Source organism: Camelus bactrianus, chromosome 28, assembly GCF_048773025.1.
Source record: "Camelus bactrianus isolate YW-2024 breed Bactrian camel chromosome 28, ASM4877302v1, whole genome shotgun sequence".
NCBI classification, from domain to species: Eukaryota; Metazoa; Chordata; class Mammalia; order Artiodactyla; family Camelidae; genus Camelus; species Camelus bactrianus.
Window position 1 is genome coordinate 2534975 of NC_133566.1, and position 25212 is coordinate 2560186.

At 41.1% G+C, this 25212-nt stretch overlaps 1 protein-coding gene across 6 annotated transcripts in view; it reads right to left on the reverse strand.

Annotated features, from left to right (window-relative positions):
• The window catches only part of LOC141575415 (uncharacterized), a 136065-nt gene that overhangs the window by 19787 nt on the left and 91066 nt on the right, over window positions 1–25212 (reverse strand). For 3 of the 6 annotated variants that reach the window (XM_074354514.1, XM_074354515.1, XM_074354513.1), the window contains exon 1: window positions 371–518. The gene's annotated coding sequence lies outside the window, so the exon portion shown is untranslated. Of the gene's footprint in view, window positions 1–370; window positions 519–1772; window positions 1863–10640; window positions 10852–13959; window positions 14176–14923; window positions 14999–16686; window positions 16784–25212 lie in introns of those variants that run through there. The other 3 variants (XR_012502959.1, XR_012502961.1, XR_012502960.1) reach the window with 3 other exon arrangements.

The following is a 25212-nucleotide window of genomic DNA, read 5'->3' on the forward strand; positions in this document are numbered from 1 at the left end:
AGGTCCCAGCACAGCAGGACCATGTGACATCAGTGCCTGCAAGTTAGAGTGTGTTTTGTTCTTAGTATTTTTATGGTATTCCTTTTTCTACATTTATCAAGTTGGCTATAATGGCTGTGAACCTTGACTAATAACAATGATGGACACGTGCTGTTTCTGATTTTACTGGAATAAACAAAGAAGAACTTTATCACAGCAATGGAGCCCATGCACCATGGAGTCAGACTGTCTGGGTTTAATCTCAGGTGCTAGCACTTACCAGGTATAAACTTAAGCAGATAATTTAATATGAGTCTCCCTTTGCTCATTTATACAATGGTGAATGATTAAGGGAAGTTGACTCTTGCCTCCTCTACACCATTGGTCTCACCTGAATGCTTTCTTCCAGGCGGCAGCACTCCAGGCCTGGCAGCATCTCTATAACCCGGTTGGGGCTGAACGGACACAACAGCTCAGTGAACTGCTCTGCGACACACGGAGACGTTTGCGGCAATTCTTGATTTACAACAACATCTTCTCTAAAACAAAAAGCATTATGTAATCACATCTATAATTAAAGCTACAGGTAAAAAGTACGTTACCAAGACTGCTTTTTGGCCAGGTAAAACTGCAAATTACATCAGAGACCTTCTAAAGCATGGTATTTCTCATTTAAGTGGAAAAACAATCTTCAGTAACAATATTCAGCGGTGGCGCCTCTAAGTCATACTCACACTACAGGGTTAACTTTCTATAAATTGAATCTAATGGTATAGTTCCCTTGCGTAAAACACTTAGTAATTCTCCAGCACACAGAAGATTCAGTATATTATTTCTTAGCTTTACATATTAAACTGTTCACTGTAAGCCCCCAAACCCTATTTTCCAGTCTCTATACTTCTAACTCTTCCCCCCGACATATTTATAGCTTCATCTTCTGCTGTCGCCCCCACGTCATCCTCTGAAAATGCATGACGCTTTGTGCCTTTAAGTCTCTGCACACCCAGGACACTTTATCTAGAACTCCTGCCCAATTCTCTGCCTAGACAACTGATACCAATTATTTAAGCCCAGTTCGTGCGTATCTAGGAACTCCTGTCTGACTCTCTCACACAGTCGATCCCTCTCTCCTCTTGTTCCTGCAGCACTTTTTTACTATGTCTGGTGTAGAGCTTTTAACACTGTACTGTGCTTATACAAGTGCTTCTCAGCTCCTATGAAAAAATTAAAGAAAACAATGTACACTTATCTGTGCCCCCCAGAGACTACCATACTGTGGGAGGTGGGGGGTGGGGGGCACAGTAGTGGGAAAATGAAGCGTGTCAGTGAATGAACTCCGCATCTCTGTCTCTTATGCCAGCTGCCTCCCACTCACTGCTGTGGTTTCCATCCTGTGTACGTGTCTCCTACTACTATTACTGCCACGTGGGGACCCTGGGTTGTGCTACATGTCCCTGTCACCGTCCTGTTCCCTATCTCTACCACTCAGTGGCCATAAAGGTAGTGAGCAAAGCACTCTCCCAGCAGTGCCGTGGTGATGACGAGTGGAATACTAGCTGCATGATACATACAGTACTTCCAACTGAGCATCTCAGTATTCAACATTAATACAGCTATATTCCAATTAAGATTTTCCAAGAAAAATTCTAGTCATCATTAACACAATGTGAGGATGACAGAAGTCTGAATAAATTACATGAAACCCAAAGAGAATACCGTTGCAGCTACTACAGCAGAAGATATGGGGTGGGGGCTTCTGTGGTTATGATGTCTAGGGTGAGTGCAAAATTTACCTGAAGTTTTTTAAGGACTGTTTCAATCTGTTTAGAAAAGTGAGTAGCAACCAGCTCTGCAGCTTTACCAGGCTTCAGGGACACAAGTTCCTGGAATGAAAGGCAAAGATGAAATGATCTTTAACATTAAATTTAAATAGAATTTCCACAGATGTGAAGCATGATCACCTCCTTCAAAATTTTCATGGGCTTCTACACTGCCTTTCAGGAGACCTCAACACAGGGCCTCAATTTTAATTAAAGGCATATTTAGCAAAATTTTAAAAGTACCATGTGAAAAACCTGATTTTGATATAAAAGGTGTAATTCAGAATTCTTAGAAAATGAAAGCACTAAACATTCAGGACTTAGATGACGACACCTACAGGATGAAAAGGAAAAAACACCTCCCCAAACTCCCCTCAGGGAATTTCATCCTTGATCTTAGAGCCCTAAATTTAAACAAATGAAAAAAAGGAATATAGCTGCAATTTCTCTGGCTAAGAATTCTGAAATTTTACTTCTGATGCCTGGTGGATTTTGAAATCAGAAGTGTCTTAAGAAAGGAACTTAAGGTCGTAACTCTAAGAGGTTGACCGCTCTTGGTAAGGCCAATTTCTGTTGAATCTAAGACCTCCAATCTGCCCTCTCTTTGAACCTTCCTCAGTACCACTGGCTCTTCTTTTCTTCTTGAAACTCTTTTCGTGCTTGGTTTCTGTGACCCTGTTACACCTTTTCAATTGCATTTTCTATTGCTAAAATGCAAAGATTGGCTACAGATCAACATATTATATTGCCAAATAAAAATAAGTTATTATGACTGCAAAATTTATGATATATCTAGTAATTTTATGATAGTATTTGTAGATGAATAATAATTAGCTGATAGAAATAACTAGTTTATACCACTTTATACATCTCAAAACAGAGAAGGTAGTATCACAAATAAAAAAGAAAATGTTACTACTGATCTTCAGACATTAAGAAGAAAGTATTATGAATTAATGTTGAGAATCTGAATGGGTAAATTCCTGGAAAAGTATAATTTACTAAGCTGATGTAAGAAATGGAAAAGCTGCGCTGATTTTTAACCACTAAAGAAGTTGAATAAATAGTCAAAAATCTTCCCATATGGAACACTCTAGGCCCAAATAGCTTCACTCTAAGTCCTAGCAATCATTTAAGGGAGAACTATTCCCAACATTAAATCTCATAAAGAACAGAAAAGAGGGAAACTTCCTCAGCTCACTGTATAAGGCTAACAAAATTCTGATACCTAAACCCAACAGAAGATAAGAAAGAAAAGGAAAATCACAGATCAATCTTATCGTGAACACTGATACAAACAAACATCCTAAATAAAAACAAAACACAAAATGTATAAAAAGGATAATATACTAGGATCAAGTTACGGTTATCCAGAGTTCAAGGGTGCTTTAACATCAATAAAATTTATAACGACAACATAACGCCATTTGCAGCAACATGGATGCTCCTGGAGAATGTCATTCTAAGTGAAGTAAGCCAGAAAGAGAAAGAAAAATACCATATGAGATTGCTCATATGTGGAATCTAAAAAACAAAAACAAAAACAAACAAACAAACAAAAGCAAAGCGTAAATACAGGACAGAAATAGACTCATAGACAGAGAATACAGACTTGTGGTTGCCAGGGGGGTGGAGGGTGGGAAGGGATAGACTGGGATTTCAAAATTGTAGAATAGATAAACAAGATTACACTGTATAGCACAGGGAAATATACACAAAATGTTATGATAATTCAGAGAAAAAAATGAGACAATGAGTGTGTATATGTCCATGAATGACTGAAAAATTGTGAACACTGGAATTTGACACATTGTAAAATGATTATGAATCAATAAAAAATGTTTAAAAAAATTTATAACGAAAATATAAGGGAGAAAAGGTAATAAAATTTATTCTTGAGAAAAACTGTTAGCATACTAGAAATAAAAGCCTTCCATAAAAATTTTATTGTAAATATTGCACACGTTAGAAATAAAAAATTTTTAATTATTAACAATAGCACTACTGTGCTAAAAAATATACAGTTGTGACAGTAAATCTAACAATCTAGAGATGAAAAATCTCTACAGAGAAAATTTAAAAACTTTATAGAAAGACAACTGAATAAAGGGTTATGCCAAATGGTCACTAAAAAGAAGAGTCATGATGTAAAGATGTCAATTTAAACTGACATTGAATGACAGATTCAGTGCAACCCCTATTAGAATCAGAAGGTTAAAAACGTTTTGGGGTGGAATTTGACAAGTTGATTCTAAAGTGTATTTGGAAGTATCAAAGGTCAAGAATAGTCAATACTCTCTTAAAGATATCAATAAAGTAACAATATTTAGGACAGTGTGGTACTGATGTAGAGACGAAGATCAATCAAACAGAAGAGGGCCCAGAAAAACAGACCAAGCATATAGACCCTTGCTACACTCATGGTAAGGCCACACTGCTGAGCATGGGGAAAGGCAACCTTTCAAAATAACTGCTGCTGGGAGAGCTAGGCATCCATATTTTTTAAAATTAGATGACTCTCCACCTCAAACCATATACAAAAACTGCTTTCAGATGGATGTAAGATTTAAAGATGGAAAAAAAAAACTTCTAGATAATAATATAGGAGTACTTTTCCTTTGATATGGAAAGAAAAAATTATTTTGACTACTTGAGAAAAAAAAAGTTTTTATTAAAAAAGAACCATAGAAAAAAGCCAGAGAGAATATTTACAACAGGTATCACTGACAAAAAGACTTAACATCCAGCTACATAAAGAACTCCTACAGATCAGTTAAGACAAGAGACATTCCACCAGAATTTTTGAGCAGAAGACTTGAACAAGCACAGAAAGGAAATTTAAATGGCCAACAAACATAACAAGGCTACCAATCTCATGAATAATTAAGAATACATAAACTTAAAACATAATGAAATATTACACATACACTAGATTGACAAAATTTTAAAATCCAGCAAAAATACACAGCTAATGGCAAGGGGAGGAGGGTTGCCCTGGGGAAGCCTTTGGTTTTGCCCCAGGCTTCCCTGTCTCCCCAACACCTGGCTTGTGGGCACCCTTTGCTGTCCCCGGTGGCAGGACACATATTTCCCAGTTTACTTAGTGGGGGTTGGTAAGATGAGGTCAGCTGGTACTGGTCAGGTGACCCCCACCCCCCCGCCCACCTGTGGCAGCAGAGGCCACCCCCAAGCCAGGCCGCAAGGGAGACTGGAGCAAACAGGCCAGCTTCTCCAAAGCAGGCCCCCTCCCCCAGCTGCCCCCTGCTCCCTGACTACACCACACCCACCTCCTGAGAGCTGGCTGACCTGGGGACCTGCCTAGAGTGAACCTGGGGTAGCAGAGGCCGCTCCCAGGCCAGGCCAGGCCAGGCCACAGGGAGATGGGAGCAAATGACTGGCTTGGAAGGGGCAGCCCCCCTCCTCCCGTCGCTGCTGCCTCCGCTGCTACCATCCTCCCAGCCCCCTGACTGCACTGAGCCCATGGTATTACCAAAGTGGGTCCAGAGGGAACATATCTCAACATAGTAAAAGCTATTTGTAACAAACCTATAGCCAGCATAATACTCTACGGTGAAAAGCTGAAAGCCTTTCCACTAAAACCTGGAACAAGACAAGGATGCTCACTCTCACCAGCTCTATTCAATACAGTATCAAAAATCCTAGCATAGCAATTAGACAACAAAAAGAAAGAAAAGGGATCCAAGTTGGAAGACAAGAGGTAAAATTGTCATTCCATGCGGATGACATGGTACTATACACAGAAAACCCTAAAGGCTCCGCACGAAAACTGTAAGAGCTACTGAAAGAATTCAGCAAGGTAGCAGGACACAGCAACAACATACAGAAATGAGTGGCATTTCTCTACACGAAAGTAATAATCCCTTTTAAAACCACCCAAAAACATAAAATACGTAGGAATAAATCTGACCAAGGAAGTGAAACACATCTGCAAAGGCCTACAAAACACTGACTAAGGAAATTAGAAAGGACTTAAAGAAATGGAAATATATCCCATGTTCTTGCATTGGAAGAATTAATATTGCTAAAATGGCCATACTACCCAAAGCAATCTACAGATTTAATCAGATTCCTATCAAATTACCCAGGACATTTTTCACAGAATTAGAACAAATCATCCTAAAATTTATATGGAATAATAAAAGATTCAGAATTACCAAAGCATTATGGAAGAAAAAGAACGAAGCTGGAGGAGTAACCCTCCCAGACTGCACACAATACTACAGAGCTACAATCAAAACAGCATGGTATTCATACAAAAACAGACATACGGATCAATGGAACCGAATGGAGAGCCCAAAAGTAAACCCACAAACTTCTGGTCAATTAATCTTTGACAAAGGAGGCAAGAATATACAGTGGAGTAAAGACAGTCTCTTCAACAAACGGTGTAGGGAAAACTGGACAGCTGCATGCAAATCAATGAAGTTAGACTACTCCCTCACACCATACACAAATATAAATTCAAAAATGGCTAAAAGACTTAAACATATAGACAAGATACTATAAACCTCTTAGAAAAAAACATAGGCAAAACATTACCTGATATATAATACCTCAGCAACATTCTCCTATGCCAGTCTACCCAAGCAACAGAAAAAAAAAAAAAAAGCAAAAATAACCAAATGGGACCTAACTAAACTTATAAGCTTTTGCATACCAAAGGAAACTATAAGCAAAACAAAACAACAGTCTATGGAATGGGAGAAAATAATTATAAATAATTCAACTGGCAAAGCCTAAATTTCCAGAATATATAAGCAGCTCATAAAACTTAATAACAAAACACAAACAGCCCAATCCAAAAATGGGCAGAAGACCTAAACAAGCAATTCTCCAAGGAAGAAATACAAATGATCAATAGACACATGAAAAAATGCTTAATATCACTAATTATCATAGAAATGCAAATCAAAACTACAAAACCCCAGTCCGAACAGCCATCATGCAAAAGTTCATGAATGATAAATGCTGGAGAGGGTGTGGAGAAAAGGGAACCCTCTTATACTGCTGCTGGGAATGCAGTTTGGTGTAACCATTACGGAAAACAGTATGGAAATTCCTCAAAACACTAAAAATAGACTTACCCTGTGATCCAACAATCCCACTTCTGGGTATATATCTGGACAGAACTCCAGTGCGAAAAGATACCTGCACCCCAGTATTCATAACCCCACTATAATATAACAGCCAAGACATGGAAGCAACCTGAATGAAGCAACAGATGACTGCATAAAGAAATCGTGGTATATTTATACAATAGACTACTACTCTGCCATAAAAAAGGATAAAATGATGCCATTTGCAGCAACATGAATGGACCCAGAGATCATTATTCTAAATGAAGTGAGCCAGAAAGAGAAAGAAAACTATCACATGATATCACTTATATGTGCAACTTAAAAAAAAAAAACAAACCACTATGAGCTCATCTACAAAACATGAACAGACTTGCAGACTTAGTAAACAATCTAATGGTTACCAGGGAAATGGGGTGGGAAGGGAGATTTAAAAATGTTTGCCACTATATGTAAAAGACTTTTTTTTTAATTTCTTCTGCATAGCACAGAAACCTATGTTCAATACCTGGTAATAACCTAAAATGGAAAAGTTGCTACAGCCACCAACTGAGGAAGAAAGAGAAGAAAGGAGATGTAGTTATCCTGGGCTAGAGCCCAGTCCTGGGAAAAACTCATGCACCCCAATGTTCACAGCAGCACTATTTACGATAGCCAAGATACGGAAACAACCCAACTGTCCGTCAACAGATAACTGGATAAGGAACATGTACATATACACAACGGAACACTACTCAAACACACAAGAAGAATAAAACAATACCACTTGCAGAAATACGGATGGATCCGAAGACTGTCATTCTAAGTGAAGTGGGCCAGGAAGACGAAAAAAAAAAAAAAAGCCATATGACATCATTCATATGAGGAATCTAAAAAATAGTAACAGTAATAATAAGGCCACAAATGGACTTAATTATCATTTTGACTTCTTGAATATGTGTAAGCACATCGGACTGTCCATGATTAGATCACCACATTCTGTTGATTCTTACTTTGTAGTTGGCTTTATTCCTTTAATAACTATGTAAGTTTGAAAATCTAACCTCTTCCTAACAATGATAAATAGTACATGTACGTAAACTAAAAAATAGTGCAGTATAGCGTATGTACGTATCTACATGCAATATAATGTGTACGTGTGGTTGAACTGTAGCAATTCTACCTAATAAAACTGGAAAAGGGGGTGGGGGGGAAACAGACATACAGAACAATGGAACAGAATAGAGCGCCCAGAATTAAACCCACAAACTTCTGGTCAATCAATCTTCGACGAAGAACACGCAGTGAGTAAAGACAGTCTCTTCAGCAAAAGATGTAGCAAAAATTGGACAGCTGCATGTAAATCAATGAAGTCAGGCTACTCCCTCAGACCATACACAGAAATAAATTCAAAGTGGCTTAAAGACTTAAACATGCAGACAAGACACTATAAATATCTTAGAAGAAAACCAACGGCAAAACATTACCTGGCATAAGCTCTCAGCCATGTTCTCCTAGGGCAGTCTACCCAAGCAACAGAAATAAAAGCAAAAATAAAGAAGCAAACAGGACCTAACTGAACTTACAAGCTTTTGCACAGCAAAGGAAACCATAAGCAAAGCAAAATGACAGCCTACAGGATGGAAGAAAATATCTGTAAATGATTCGACTGACAAAAGGCTTAATTTCCAGAATATATTAAAAGCTCATAAAACTTAGTAACAAAAAACAAACAACTCAATCCAAAAATGGGCAGAAAACCTGAACAAGCATTTCTCCAATGAAGACCACAAATGGCCAACGGGCACACAAAAAAATGCTCGAGTATCGCTAATTATCAGAGAAATGCAGATCAAAACTACAAAACCCCAGTCAGAATGGCCCTCACTCAAAAGTTCATGAATGATAAATGCTGGAGAAGGTGTGGAGAAAACGGAACCCTCTTACACTGCTGGTGGGAATGTAGTCTGGTGTAGCCATTATGGAAAACAGGATAGAAATCCCTCAAAAAACTAAAAATATCCAGCAATCCCACTTCTGGGTATGTATTCAGAGGGAACTCCAATGCAGAAAGATAACCTACGCCCCAGTATATACAGCACCACTACACAGATTAGCTAAGACGTGGAAGCAACTGAAATGAAGCAATAGGTGACTGTAAGTTCTGATATTATTTATACAACGGAATACTACTCTGCCGTAAAAAGGATAAAACAATGCCATTTGCAGCAGTATGGATGAACCTAGAGACTGTCATTCTAAGAGAAGTGAGCCAGAAAGAGAAAAATGCCATATGGTATCACTAATACGCGCCATCTTAAACAAAAAAGAAGACACTGTGAACTCCTCTGCAAAAGAGAATAAGATTCAGACTTGGTAAACAATCTTACGGTTACAAGGGAAAGGGGGTGGGAAGGGATAAATTTGGGAGATGGAGATTTACAGATGTTAGCTACTGTATAAAAACGGATTTTTTTTTAAAGTTTCTTCTGTATAGCACACAAGCCTACGTTCAATACCTGCTGATAACCTAAAATGGAGAAGTCGCTACAGCCACCAACTGAGGAAGCAAGAGAAAAAAGGTGAGTCAGTTATACTGGACTAGAGCCCAGTCCTGGGAAAGTCCTTGCCAGCCACTGAGACTGTCCACTGACCGCACTGCGCCCTCCTCCCAGGAGCAGGCTGACACGAAGACAGGATTCCTATGTGAATTTCGGGCAGCAAAGGCCGCCCCAGGACAGGCCTCTGGGGAAATGGGAGCAAGTCCCTCCCCCTCCCATCGGAGCGCAGCAACCCCTCCCCGCCGCCTCCCCCTAACAGCACCACGCCTGCCTCCCTGGAACCCACTGACTTGGAAACAAGTGTCCAGCGAACCTGGGGTAGCAGCGAGAGGGGCGCTGCCCCCGGCGAGCTGATCAATTTGCCCTTATCTCCCCCCGCGGCAGGGCCTGAGGACTGCCTCTGCTGCCCAAGGCACTTCCCGAGGTCAGCCTGCCCCTGGGAGGCGGGCGCGGTGTGGTTGGCAGCAGCGGCAGCGGCAGGTTTAGGGGTCCGCCTCTGCGAGCCTGTGGATTGCTTCAAACTGCCCACCGGCGTGTCCTGGCCTTGACCTCTGCTGCCCCAGGTTTGCAGGGCTCAAGTTTCAGGTCACCCTGCTCCTGGAAGGGAGACCTGTGCTTGTGCTGTCAGGGGGCAGCGGCGGTGGCGGGATTGGGGCTGCCACATGCTAGCGCGGGGATTTGCTCCCATTTCCCGCTGTCGCTGCCGCCGACCCCCGACAGCACCTCCTCGTCTCCCAGGGGCAGAAATGACCTGCAACATAGGCCCTGCAAATCTGGACAGCAAAAGCTGCCCCCAGGACAGGACGCAGGAGAGACGGGACCAAATTCACAGGCTCCCAAGGGTAGACCCCTCTCGCCGCCCCCGCCGCCCCCGCCGCCTGACAGCACCGCACCGGCCTCCTGGGAACAGGCCATGGTCCGAGGGCCAGTCGGACGTGCTCCCTTGCCATTCAGTGCCCTCCCACCTCCTGGGGTGGCGGCATCCGCTATCCCCTGTGTATAAGCGGCAACGAAGAGGCGCCCGTACTACTACTGAGCGGGAAGGACAAGTGGGCACCACGAACCACGCGGTGGCCCCCGACACACCTCAGGATCCTAACGGGTCGCGAGGCCCGGGCCTCAGCTACGCACCGCTACCCGCGAGCGCAGCCCAGGCTTCACCCGCCGGCTCCCGACCTGCCCGCACACACCAAGCGCCCCCTTACCGGCTCGGCGGCGGCAGCGGAGGCAGCAGCAAGCGGCGGCCCAGACCCCAGGCAGCGTTCCTCCTCCAGGAGCTGGTCCGGGAGCACTCGGCTCCCGCCCGGCTTTCACACGCTCCGGGCGGGTCCTGTCGGCGCGTCTGTGCGTCCACGCGCATGTGCGCCCCTCCTCCTCCCGCCCGCAGCGCGGACGCTCGGGCTGGAAATCCTGTTCCTGGGGAGGTGGGGACTGGTGCCAGGCTGGGGGCAAGGGCCTGGCAGTGGGGCGGGGGGGCCCATCCCTTTACCCGCCCCACCGGGTCTCCATCCTTAACACCTCCATCCCGTCACCTACCGGTCCTGGCACCCAACCAAAACCACGACCAGCTCAGGGCCAGGCCACATCCCCTAGCCCCCACTCCCCCTGCTCGCCTTCCCTCCCAAAACCTGTGACTGCCCCCCCCACCTACAGCCAAGCCCCCAAGTCTCCCACCGGACCCACGAAATGGGACTTCCTCTTACACCGAGATCCCCGCCCCGACACTCCACCACGCTAGTAACCTATGGCCCCCACGCCACAAGCTCACCCCTCATGCCTCACTGCAGGACTCCCAACATCCCAAGATGATCCCCCTCACCCCTCAGTGGGGTCAGTTCCTCTCTGAGCGGCCCCTCACCCCTCAGCGTGTCCCCCCTCACCGTGGGATCCCCCCCACTCCTAGTGCATCCCTCCCCCAGGTGACCCCTTCACCCATCACCTTGCGTGTGGGGCGTGGAGGTCTGGGCTCTGGTCCCCATGGGGACTGCCACCAGCGGGGATCCAGCCTAGTGTGCTGCTGCACAGCTAGTGTTGGAGGCTACAGGGTGTGGCGGGTGAGGCTGGAGGCGGTTCCAATACCTGCCCCTGCACCCTGACCCCTGCTCTGTGCTCTGTGCCTCCTCTGAGCCAGCGGGTCAGGGTGGTCCTAGGCTGCCCACCACTGGCAGGTGGGTCATGGTTCGTTGATGGCCCTGATGATCATCAGGACCCCTAGGGCGGAGACATTGGGCACGTGGACCTGCAGGGGTGAGGGTGGTGCGGAGGGTGCAGCTGAACCTGGGGACCGGTAGCAGGCAGGTGGGCTATGTGCATGGCCTGGGCTCAATCCTGGTGGGTTCAGGGACCCTGTTTATTCACGCCAGGGCAGAGGGAAGAGGGATGGGAGCTTCGAAAGTGTCCAAGCCAAGGCTAGAGAGCAAAGCAGGCAACTGCACTGGCCAGGCCACCTTGGAACCCTCCACAACCCTGGTCTTTGCCTACGGAGAGACTGACCTTCACCTGCCAATGAGACGTCGCCTCCCCCTCCCCCCATATAGTTTACAGGCAATTGAAGGGACTTTGATAGGTAATTATAATAGGAGATCAGGTCCACAGTTATGGTGAACCTGGCAGGGCTCCTGCGTGAACCCCAGCCTGAGGCAGAGGAAGCCCCACTCAGAAATATCCTCTTACCTCTTACCAAGGCACTACGTAGTAGAAAAAATCTGACTCCGTATTAGATCTGTTCCTTTTATTTTAACACTCTGTCCTGTTTTCTAGGCTCAGTCTTGCCAGCTCTGCACCTTGTGTAAAACAATGTTGCCTTTAGCCTGAAATACACAGGAGAGCCTATTCTCAAGGCTCTGACCTTTAAGGATATTAACACTTTTGCACTCCTATAAAGATAACAAGTTGCAAAATAGAAAATAACCTTTGTTTTGTTGGAGGTTGTACAGGGGCACCTTGACCTGACCCATGTGGACAGCTGCAAAGGATTCCAAGAACATGAAAAGTCCTACACCAAGAAGTTTGCACCAACCAACCACATCCCCTCCCCCTTTTACTAGAAAAGGAGCCTGAAGTCTGACTTGGGGAAGATGGTTCTCCAGGACGTCAGTCTGCCATTAACTTGGTCTGCAGCTGTCCACGTTGGTCAGGTCATGCTGGCCCTGTAAAACCTCTAACAAAATAAATGTTATTTTCTATTCTGTAAATGGTTGTCTTTATGTTGGTGCAAAAGGGTTAATATCCTTAAAGGTCAGAGCCTTGAGAATAGGCTCTCCTGTCTATTTCAGGCTAAAGGCAACATTGTTTTACAAAAGGTGCAGAGCTAGCAAGACTAAGCCTAGAAAACAAGGCAGCGTTTAAGCCAAAAGAGCATATCTAATATGGAGTCAATTTCTTATTTTCTTTTACAGTATATTCTATTTTTATGGTTTAAGTTTACAATTATGAAGTTCAGCCTTTTTCCATTTTAAATTGTGCAATTCAAGAGCATTAAATGCATTTACAATGCTGTGAGACCAACACCACTGTCTGGTTTCAGACTACTTCCTTCCTCAACGTAAAAGCTTGTATCCAAAGCACAACCCATGTCCTCCCTCCCCCAGCCCAAGACAAGGCCTAATCCCCATTCTCTTTCTCTCTCTCTCTCCACCCATCCTGGAGATTCCCTATCAAAGAATTCATAAAAAAGGTGGCTTTTTGTGTCTGCCTACATATCTGAAGCAGGGACTGGTGAATTATTTTTTACATGAATTCGCATTTTTGTATTGAGAGGAAAATCCAGATGGATTAAAGATGAGATGCACAAAATGAAGCCCTTTTAGTAACTATACTAACTCTGTGCATAATCTTGGGGTAGGCACTGCTGTTCTAAGTGTGAAGCCACAGCCAGAAGGGAGACGCTTAGCTCTTCCTATGTCAAAACAAAACCAAAAGCAATGTTACAGAGGCCACAGGGAGGTAGGCACCGTGCAGTCAGAGGGTGGCTACAGGGAGGGGTGCTGCCCTCCCTCAGCAGGTGGACTAGCTCCCATCTGTCCTAGGGCCTGTCCTGGGGGCGGCCTCTGCTGCCCCAGGTTCACAGGATGCATGTCTTCATGTCAGCCTGCTCCTGGGAGGAGGGCGCAGTGCATTGAGGGGGCAGCATCAGCAGCAGTCAAGGACTTTCCCAGGACTGGGCTCTAGCCCGGGATAACTACCTCTCCTTTCTTGCTTCCTCAGTTGGTGGTTGTAGCAGCTTTTCCATTACAGGTTACTACCAGATACTGAACATATGTTTCTGTGCTATACATAAGAAGCATTTTTTTAATCTATTTTTATATATAGTGGTTAACATGTGTAAATGTTAGCCACCATACATAAAAACTCCCAAATTTATCCCTTCCCACCTCCTTTCCCTGGTGACCATACAACCATACAATTATTTACTAAGTCTGCAAGTCTCTTTCTGTTTTGTAGATGAATTCCTAGTGTCTTTTTTTTTAACATTGCACATATCGGTAGTATCATACAGTATTTTTCTTTCTCTTTATGGCTCACTTCACTTAGAATGACGATCTCTATGTCCATCCATGTTGCTGCAAATGGCATTATTTTATCCCTTTTTATGGCAGAGTAGTATTCCATTGTAGAAATACGCCACATCTTCTTTATCCAGTCATCTGTTGCTTCTATAGTTTGCTTCCATGTCTTGACTGTTGTATATAGTGGTGCTATGAATACTGGGATGCAGGTATCCTTTCGCACTGGAGTTTCCTACGGATACATATCCAGAAGTGGGATTGCTGGATCATAGGGTAAGTCTATTTTTAGTTTTCTGATGAATTTCCATACTATCTTCCATAATGGCTACACCAAACTACATACCCCCAACAGTGTAGGAGAGTTCCCTTTTCTCCACACCCTCTCCAGCATTTATCATTCATGAACTTTTGAGTGATGGCCATTCTGACTGGTGTGAGCTGATACCTCATTGTACTTTTGATTTGCATTTCTCTGATAATTAGTGATATTAAACATTTTTTCATGTGTCTATTGGCCATTTATAGTCTTCATTGGAGAAATGCTTGTTTAGGTTTTCTGCCCATTTTTGGATTGGGTTTTTTTTTGTTATTAAATTTTATCAGCTGTTTGTATTTTCTGTAAATTAAGCCTTTGTCAGTCAAATCATTTACAGGTATTTTCTCCCATTCCATAGGGTGTCGTTTTACTTTGCTTATTGTTTCCTTTGCTGTGCAAAAGCTCGTAAGTTCAGTTAGGTCCCATTTGTGCATTTATTTGTGCTTTTATTTCTAATGTGTGGGTAGACTGCCCTAGGAAAACATGGCTGAGGTGTATGTCAGGTAATGTTTTGCCTATGTTTTCTTCTAAAAGGTTTATAGTGTATTGTCTACATGTTTAAGTCTTTAAGCTGGCCATCAGCGTGGCCATTTTACACAAAAGCACAAGAGCAGTGGAAGCACTCTGCACCCTCAGAGCATGGGATGCACCAAGCTCTACTTACGCAACCCTCAGTGTCTCCAGCCTCCACAGGGAACGTGCGTGAACAGATACAGCACCAACTTCGTAGTGAACACTTCTGTTAAAACAAAACAAAACAAAACAAAATGTTAACTTTTCATTCTTGGACTCTATTTATTCAAGCCAATTAAAGAGAGGAACAAATGGGAAGTCTTTGGATAAACAGTAAAAGCTATACTTTTTGGTAGGAGAGAATATAACTGGAAATAAAAATAGCAAAATAATAACAACAGTGATCTGAATACACATTTGATTTAAACACATCCTCTCCTCTTTTATTCCCTCTAATCCCGTTCATTCCCTCTCCCTCCCCCTGGGCCTTCTCTCCCTCCCCTCTCCTCTCCCTCCCTGCCTCCCCCCTCCCTCACTCTCTTTCTCTCCCTCTCCCCTCCCTCCAGTGAACACATTCACCTTACCCATCTAATTTCAGTCCACAGAAGCACTCAGCTATGAGTTCAGGTGTAGTTTAATATATTATATTTCAACACATGCATATGGTTATTTGAAGTTCTAAATTCTATTCCAGATATTTAAAACATTTAGAAGAAATGTAAGAACCCATTAATTTTAATGTTTTAATATAACAATTTGCTAAATGGTGAGACAGAAAAATATAAATATCAACAGAACAGTCTCACACACACAAAGAGAAACTTCTCTGGATGTGCATCACACACACCCAAGTTCCAAAGCTCTCATTACAACAGGCTGTTAATATGCCAAACGTGATGCTAAGTAATGTACATACTTAAACCTAAACTGGTCTCTGTACCAATCCCTTAAGGTTCCTTTAAGGAAACCAAAGCTTGTGCATGTACCGCTTACTTCCCGAGGACCCACTGCCTCCCTCTCCACTGGGCCTCACACTTCATCCTCTTCACAGGGGCTTTTACAGAACAAAACTTTCTCATTTTGATGAGATCCAGCTTATCAATATTTTCCTTTCATGGACATGTTTTTTATGTCAAGTTTTAAAACTGTGATCTCCAAGAGTTTTTCTAAATGTTCTATAGTTTTGTGTTTTACATTTACACAAATGACCCATCTGAATTAGGGTTTGTATAAAGTGTGAGGCTTAGGCTGCGGTTCTTTTGATCTTTTCATTTTGTTCTTTTTTCCTCCTATGGGCATCCATTTGCTCCATAAGAATGTCTTTTAAGTCTAGGGGAAAAAATCTCTTCTTATCTTCTTTTCCAGTCACTTTGTGCACTTTCCCCCATGATCCAGACCCCTGCAGTCTTGGTCCAATGCCAAATGAGATTAACATGAGAGAGGAATTAAAATCACATAAACTACTAGGGACAGTGGTCAATTTTATCTTCTATGTCAGTAAATAGAAGACAACATAAAAAGGACCTGAACCTCTGGGCCATTTGAGAACTCTGATTTTGAAACTGAGTATGAGACTGAACATTCCAGAAAGAAGATTAATTGAAACTAATGAACATTTAATGAGGTTTTAAGTAGCTGAATGTTTCACTCCTCCCACTTAGTTTACTTCATTCAATGCTTCTTACCATGTTTTAATTGGACAAAAATTTTCATCAATTCTATTGACAGGGAATCAAAACATAACATGAGTAAAAACTTCAGAGGAGGCCAGCAAATGGATCACTTTAGTGGACAGATAATGTTAGTGGCCCACTCTCTATTATGCAAATGGCCTGACGAGACACATCCTGAACTTAAGGAACTGTGTCAAGGCAAGAAGGTGCGAGGCTCCAGGCTCTGGGCTCAGGTACCAACCTCCGCTGCTCTTCGCCATGTTCTCCTGAGGGGACAGTGAGGCACTCGTCCATGTGTCCATGAAGCAACCTGAGGACGTCACTGCCGATGAGATACCCTGGAAAGATCAAAACCAGTCACACTAGAACAGTCATGGTCAGATGCTGACAGATGGACAGATCACCTGGTTCAGCCTTCTATTTTCATAGTCAAAGATCCAGAAGCCTAGTGAGGCTTAGGTAACTGGGAAAAATCGCAGACACAGGTGCTGCCACCTGCCTTCTATCTCTGAGCCCTGGGCTCCCAAGTCTAGAATCCATGACTGTAGCCTCAAAAGACCCTCCACTGAACAGACAAGCCTGGATAGGCTCAATTCTGGACCATCTAAGTGAGAATGATCAGAACAGAGCTATTTCCCTGGAAACCCTGAAGCGCAGGCACTACTGTGCTCCGGGTCTAAGTCCCGCACCCCGGAGGATGAGACATCTCGACGTTAGCCTAAATGAGCAATATCCTGAGGCCAGAACATTGGAGAAAATAACCCCTAGAAAGCTCACGTGTAAAATACACACAAATAAACAGAAATGTAAAAATAAGGAAGGACAGATCTTAACACAAACTTCACTTTTAAGTAACAATTTACATGAGAGTCTTTAATGTCATGCATCTGCGTTACAGGCTACTTTGACACAAAGAGATCTAATGCATTTGCTCGTTATCATCATCCCTATCATCATTAGGGATGACTGTCAACTCTGCATCAAGGGAACAGCCTCCTCACTGCTGTGGTGTCTTTACTTTGGGCTGCTTCGCTTCCTGAGCTGATGGGGGCCACACTCCAGAGGGTCTGCTGGAAGGCGGCATCCACGTGCAAGCTGCTATTGCCGTAGGACAAAGTGCTGCATTGGAGGCAAAACGAGGCATCACTTCAGGCTCAGGGTGACTCTTCACACGTAAGTGCTCCTGGCAACTCTAACCGAACATCACAGATTTGGAAATGTCCATAGACAACATCTATTTCAATCCCGTCCCTCAAAAATTAAGAGACTGGTCAAAAAAAATTAGTTTATATTTGATATTATGTATTTTTCAGCTTCATTCTAAGAGTTACTACTTAAGCCACTAACAGAAAACACACAAATGAATCACCTCACACCATTCAGAATGACCATGATTAAAAAGTTCACAAAGGAGAAATGCTGAAGAGAGTGTGGAGAAAAGGGAACCCCCTTATGCTGTAGGTGGGAATACAGTTTGGTGTAGCCACTATGGAAAACAGTGTGGAGATTACTTAAAAAATAAAAATAGAGTTACCATACGATCTAGCAATCCCACTCCTGAGCATATGTCTGGAAAAAACTCTAATCTGAAAAGATACATGTACCCCAATGTTCACAGCAGCACTATTTACGATAGCCAAGACATGGAAACAACCTAAATGTCCACTGACAGATGACTGGATAAGGAAACTGTGGTGTATTTATACAATGGAATCCTACTCAGCAATAAAAAAAGAAAAAAATAATGCCATTTGCAGGAACACAGATGAACCTGGAAACTGTCATACTAAGTGAAGTAAGCCAGACAAAGTAAGCAAAATACTATATGATATCACTTATATGTGGAATCCAGAAAAAGTGATACAAATGAACTTATTTACAAAACAGAAATAGACTCACAGACAAAGAGAACGAACTTAAGGTTCCCAAAGGGGAAAGGTGGGGAGGGATAAATTAGGAGTTCACGATTTGTAGATACACACTACTATACATAAAATAGATAAACAGCAAGGTCCTACTATATACAGCCCAGGGAACTACATTCAGTATCTTATAATTCCCTATAATGAAAAAGAATGCATATTTATAATTGAATCACTATGCCATATGACACTGCAAATCAATACTTCAAGTAAAAAAGAAAACACATAAATGAATGTACTATCATACATTTATTTGTTAAAACAGACTATTTTGTTTTAGAGGCTTAAGTTTTCTACATATCACGGTGTGACACTGTTTTGACAATGAAATAGGTAAAATCTTCTGGACTGATGTCTTAATTTTATAGGGTTCTTTGGGAACTTTTATCTACAATTTGATGTAACAGTCATTAGATGGCAATACTGCCCAAGAGGTATCAAAACTGAGGCCAATAAATTTCCTTCAAAATTCAGATATTGCCAATTTCAGATGTTCCTTCTTAAAAACAAATGTATTAAAAGAATATATTTTGTATCTTTGAGAGCCATAATACATGAGTTCTGAAATGATAAGTAAAGAAAAACAAAACGATGAGTAACACCAAACGCTGTGCTTATTTCACTATTACCTGACCACTGCAAGAGTTTCAGACACTCTGAGCACAACCACCTGTTTCCTTGGAGTCATCTCAGTAAACATCACCACCACTCCTACAGTGTTCCTACAACACTTTCCAATGCCGATGGTTGCCTAAGCTCTTAAAGACTAACTGCGCCAGAACTTTCCCAGAAATCTGACTTCCTAGTTAGATGAAGGGCAGTCACAGCATGAAGAGTCATCCTGGTTCCCGCTACAGGCCTTTCAACTCCAACGGTCTCTTCTGCCTAAATATGCTAACCTCAAGGCACCAGCAAATATGGGGGTTTCATTTTCTTTCTCTTAAAAACAAGACCAAAGAAGTTTCTGACAGTTGACATACATACCATTATCTTATCAATAATTTTTCCAATCAATAAGATTGAAAGTTTGCCAGTGGATGCATGAGATTTAGCAACAACCGGCTCTTCCACCTCCTCCTCTCAACCAGCTCTCTGCCTCTTCACAACATCCCCTTCACCTCGGCCTGTCAATCCTGTGCAAATCCCGGCTGAGATGCCTTTATTGAATTAATTTCTTTCCAATATGCTAAAACTCTTTAACTACTTACAAATTAATCATATGCCATCTGCTTCCACAAATAACAAAACACATTCTCCTTCATGGCCCTCATTACACAACGTGATTGTTGAGTGTCTTTTTCTTGCTGCCTCTTGTAAGTTATCTGACACAGGCTCACAACTGAACTCCCAGCACCAAGCAGGGTACTCAATAAACAAGGATGTAGAGGAGTTAACACAACCTTTAAAATCAAAGGAGCATAAGCTTTAAAAATATATTTTAAGTTGTTCCATAAATATTCCTATTTCAATGACCTAACACAAGCGCACACACGTACAAACCTGTAAAACCATATGGATTTCACTAAACCATCAGAGAAGATGACTCAAAATACCAGCGTTTATATTTTTACTACTGAATTCAGGTGAAAGCTCATGCCATGTTATGATAAACAGATTTGTTAATTCATCCTGGTTCCCTGAATATACTACGTGTAAAGCATGTGCTGAATATTAATAGAGCACAATCCCCATCCCAAGGGGGCTTGTTATCAAGAAAGGTAAAATACATCCACAAAATGCTGTGAGAGTCAGTATTTTGGAAACGCCAGCTGAACTGTAATCAAAGTGCTGTAAGAACTGGGAGAACAGATCACTTCAGCCAGCCTAACTGGAACAGAGTTCACTGTTTTGGGCCGTGAGGACAGGTGGTAGTTCCCCAGCAGATGTGGGATTCCTGTGGGGTGAGGCATGCGAGAAGCCAGTAGGACCCTTTGGCCTGGGCCTCACAGTTACATACTCAGAGATGCTGTCTCCAAGTAAATCTGTATGTACATTGGGTTTGAGGTTAACAATATTAATGATGTTAAGGGGCTAAGTGTAAGTATTTAAGACATATCAAAACTTTTAGAAACTAGTTTGGAGATTTTCATTTTTAATATACCAGAAACCTCATAACTGGAAGTGGCCTGGGCCTCCCTGGCCCTCTAAGAGGGAATGGTCCCCCTAATTAAGGGAATGGTACCCAAAGGGGCAGAGATATGGGAACATCAAGTACAGCAGAGTTTCCTCTTTGAGGCTTATAGCATAAACTCAGAAAGAGAGTGAGAGACAGGCCCTCAGACAAGAGAGGTGTCAGACCAAGGACTGTATACTTCAGGCAATAAGGAGCTTACTGCAGTGAGAACATAATAGGAGGAGAAGGAGGGTTAAAATGCAATTTTCAAATCATATCTAAGCTTAAAGATAAATAATAAATATGGAACTGTAAAAGTAGGAAAACTTCAGTCTGTCGGAGAAAGTAAAAAAAAAAGTCCTTAAGATCATATTACACCATTTAAAGTTATCTGCACCATGTCCACTCTTCTCAAGAAAACATCCTCTGGGCAAAACTATTTTGGATGCTTCTACCGAATTTTGCCACTTAAACAACAAAGGAAATCTGAAGAATCTCATTACTGTCATTGTTTTGACCTCATAATGCAGCTGGCAAATAGTTTGGGGAAATAAAAATATCAGCTATTTTAATTTCTTCTTTTTTTCATTTGTACTTACATTACTAGCACAGTTACTGATCTGCGTGTCTCTGAAGAACATCTTAATGCCAGCTGCTCACTTTTTGAGCTAATTTAGATAGAGCTAGAGTATTTATAGTAGTAGTAATAATAATAATATATATGGTATTAAACCATATTTAGCACTTGGAGGAATATTTATCAAGATTTGGATAAATATAAGAAATAGAACAGACTCCAGGGTTAAAGTACTGAGTATTTCAGGAGCCATGAAATTCGACAGTATGCTAGTAAATATGGAAAACAAGAACAAAGTTCAAATGAGTTTAACAAATAAGATAAGTGGCAAAGCTCAATAAGGAAATAAACCAACAAATATTCATAAAAACTAAAATCATACTAAATATATTCATGATAGTGATTTCATAATTACTGTAGAAGTTCTACTTCTGTTCTTTAAAACATTCTCACTAGAGTACTATGAAAATCTGGACCAGCATTTTCTGATGCCTTTCAGTTTAAGAACACCTGAAAATTCGCTACAGTCAAATGCTTAGTTCATGCTAAGGATGGTTTATCACATCTTTAGAAAGAACTGGGTAGAATCCTGGCCCTGTTTACTCAGCTGTTGTGTGATCTTGGGTAAATCACCTAAACTCTCTGAACTTCAGATCCTCCTAAGGATGAAAAGATTAAGTGAAAGAAAGCGTGTGTGATATCTAGCAGCATCTCTATGTGAATATTAAAAAGTGGTAATGATGTTACTATTCTAAAGCTTTAAGGTAGAAAAGAAAATACTGGCTTGATTCAAGTACAGTAGACAAAATGGTATATTATGATGGGGAACATACAGTAAAGGAAAGAGACTGAATGTGACTCACAGTATTGCTATTTTCTTGGCTAGAGGTTACTGAAAGTGTTGGGATATAAGTGCATCTCATAAGGGTTAGGTGATTAAACTGTATTATTTCTATTGTAATGAGTTATCATATTAAGGCAGAATGGATCCAAAAGAAATGATAGCCAAATTTTAGTCTTGACTTCATCAATAAAAGGACCAACTTTTGTTAAGTTACTGAACCCGAATGCCCCAAATTCCTCAAGAGGAACCAAGCAGAAGGGGTAAAATCACTTCTAAAGTGTCTCCAAGTTCATTTTCTAAACAGTATCCATGGTGACCACCTTGCTTGCTTTGATCACATCCATAACACGTGTTTCTGCAGTTTTTAATGCAACAAAAACAATTTAAGTCATGGAAACAAAAACCCACACAGGAAAGCCAAAGCATTAGAGGAAAGAAAAGAGTGGAAATTCTTATTGCTCCACACTCTTACCGATTATAATACTCCCAATCTGTGAAATAATAACTTTACTGTGCTTTTAGTTTTCATTTCCCCAATTAATAATCAGGGTTGACAATGTTTTACTTCTATAATGGCCCATTTGTATTTCCTCTTTTATGAAAAGCCTATTCTTGGGTATCTCTCTTTTTTCTCTTTGGTTGTCATTCTCATGTTGATTGATAGGAATACACTATGTATTCAGGATACTTCTAGGTCTTAAATTTTATGTTTTGGTGTGCAATAATCCAAGTAATAAAATTTGGTTTTCCTTTGATGGTCTATACTTTTTAATTTGTCGTTAAAATACATTTTCATAAAGTACATGGCTCTTTAATGACATTATTCCCCTTTTTGGTTTTATTTATATATATATGAATAATACATATATAAGCAAATACCAAGAGAAACTCTTCAACGCTTTTATTTTGAAACTTGATCCCAAGTTCCCCACATCTAGAAGTGGAAGATGGCATAAGATAACAGCCAGGTAAACTTAAGGGTGCATAGAAACGTCTATTAATAAGTAGCCTTTGAAATAGGAAGCCCAAGTGGCAGAGCACATATACATTCTTCTGGACACTGAGTTATGCACAGAGGTTAAGAATAATCAGAACAGAGATTTTTCTCTTTTCTTAACAGCAACTTACATTTGTGTAGCATATTAGATACTTTCACTGTACTTTACACACTTTATATGATGCTCAACACAACTATAATGAACAGGGAAAAGAAAATATTATTGTCACTTCAGAACTAAAAAAATATAGGAGGTGCAAGATTTGCCTAAATTGAGAAAAGCTTGGAGGCAAGCCCAAGTCTCCTGCCCTCTAGTCTGGGACGCCTTCCTCAACATCACACTACTTTCAAAGATAAGGAATAAACACTGCCAAAACTGAGAAGATGGCATTTTTTAAAACTGTGACTCATGGATGTAGTCATGTACTTACTGCTTATAAAAGAACTGTTATTATATTCAGGAAGAATTCTATTGAAGAGTGAGGGCCATGACAGGCACAGAGACAGAACTAGAGTACAGTAATCTGCGTCCCCCCCACACTACTCATTTTCTTCTAAGTCAAGATTATCCCTAAGCACAGATCTCTTACCCTCACAGAAGACTTGCACAAAAGAGAAAAGCATGGCTATGGTGATGGGAATTACTGGATTACCTGATAACTAGGAATATCTACTCAGGTAAAAGATGCTTAGATTTGGGCTCGTAAATCTATATTCCCAAGCGATACAATAACCATATAAAGTAGAGTACACTCAAGTGTATCTGAATCACCGCCAAAACAGTTCTTAAAACTTGTGACAAAGAATGTCACCTGACACATCAGTAGACAAAGGTTGTTGTAGTCATCAAGCCCTCAGCCACTGCAGCCACCCACTAACTCTGATGGTGCACCCTGAGGATGGAGAAAACAACATACTGGCCCTAGACAGCTAACGTGCACATCAAAGGAATGACTTCAATGAGCCCAGACTCTTGCATCTTCCCATACCTAGATTTGCAAAGCACTAAATCCCATAACTTGAGATATCTGGTTTTTAATGAACAGTAATCTTCTGGTGTTCCAACTACCTGATTTTTGTTGCCAAAACTCCTACATATCCCGACTCCTCCCCTACCTCTTCCCTCAGAGCTATCTGAGAAGCTGTCACCCACACTTAAGTCCTCAGCAGGTCGGCTGAATAAAACGTAATTCTCAATTTTAGATTGTGCATTTTTTTTTCAGTTGACAAACTGGAGAAAATCTTTATACTTGACATGGTTGCAAAAACTATCATAATTTACATGATGGGCAGGAAAAAGTAAGAAGTAGATACATATGTATTTAATATCACTAATGCGTAAGGCTTTCAGGTAATATAAACAATAGCTTTTATTATTTAAAAATAAAATTTAAAAGGACAACCACAGGGCTATTTTCGTACTAGTACATACAAGAAAATAATTATTAATGAAGTAAACTCTTTGGAACTTTAATATAGCTTTGTTTGTATTAGTCAGGGTTAGGAGGAAGACTCTAACTGTATCTTTCGAATTTTGCCACACGTAAATGTATCACCTATTCAAAAAATATATATAATTCAAAACCCCTATGTTTTATATCAAAATTAACTCCATAAAGATTAAGAACACAAGAAAACTATGAAAGTACTAGAAGAAAACATCAATAGATATTTTTATAATTACGTGGTAGGATTTTCTAAAGACATTCCTAAAGGCAGAAATACAAAGAACAAAAATAAATAGCTTACTAAATACATTTTTTAAGCTTCAACATAACAAAAACACTTTAACCAAAGCAAATGTTAACAAGAAAACTGGGAATTCTATTTATTTTTTTAAATTTATTTCTTATTTTACTTAATTTTTGAGGGGGGAGGTAACTAGGCTTATTCACTTATTTACATTTAGAGGAGGTACTGGGGATTGAACCCAGAGCCTTGTGCATGCTAAGCATGCACTCTATCACTTGAGCTATATATACCCTCCCCACTGGAAATTTTAATATATACATGATAGTGTGTGTTTGTGTATATGTGTTTAAATGACAGCTATATGTCAAAAAAGACAAATATTCTAATAGAAAAGAGGGCCACGGATATAAACAAGGAATTCACACAAACACAGTAAACATGAGAAATGGTCATCCTCATCAGTAATCAAAGAAGTACAATTTTTCCAAAACAAAGAACTTTGCCTTTCAGAATAGCAGGCTTCTTATTTTAAATAAAAATGCCTGGTGTGGATGAGAGAATGGGAAAATGACTCTCAAAAACATGGCTCATGGGATTGTAAACTATTCTAGACGGTAATATG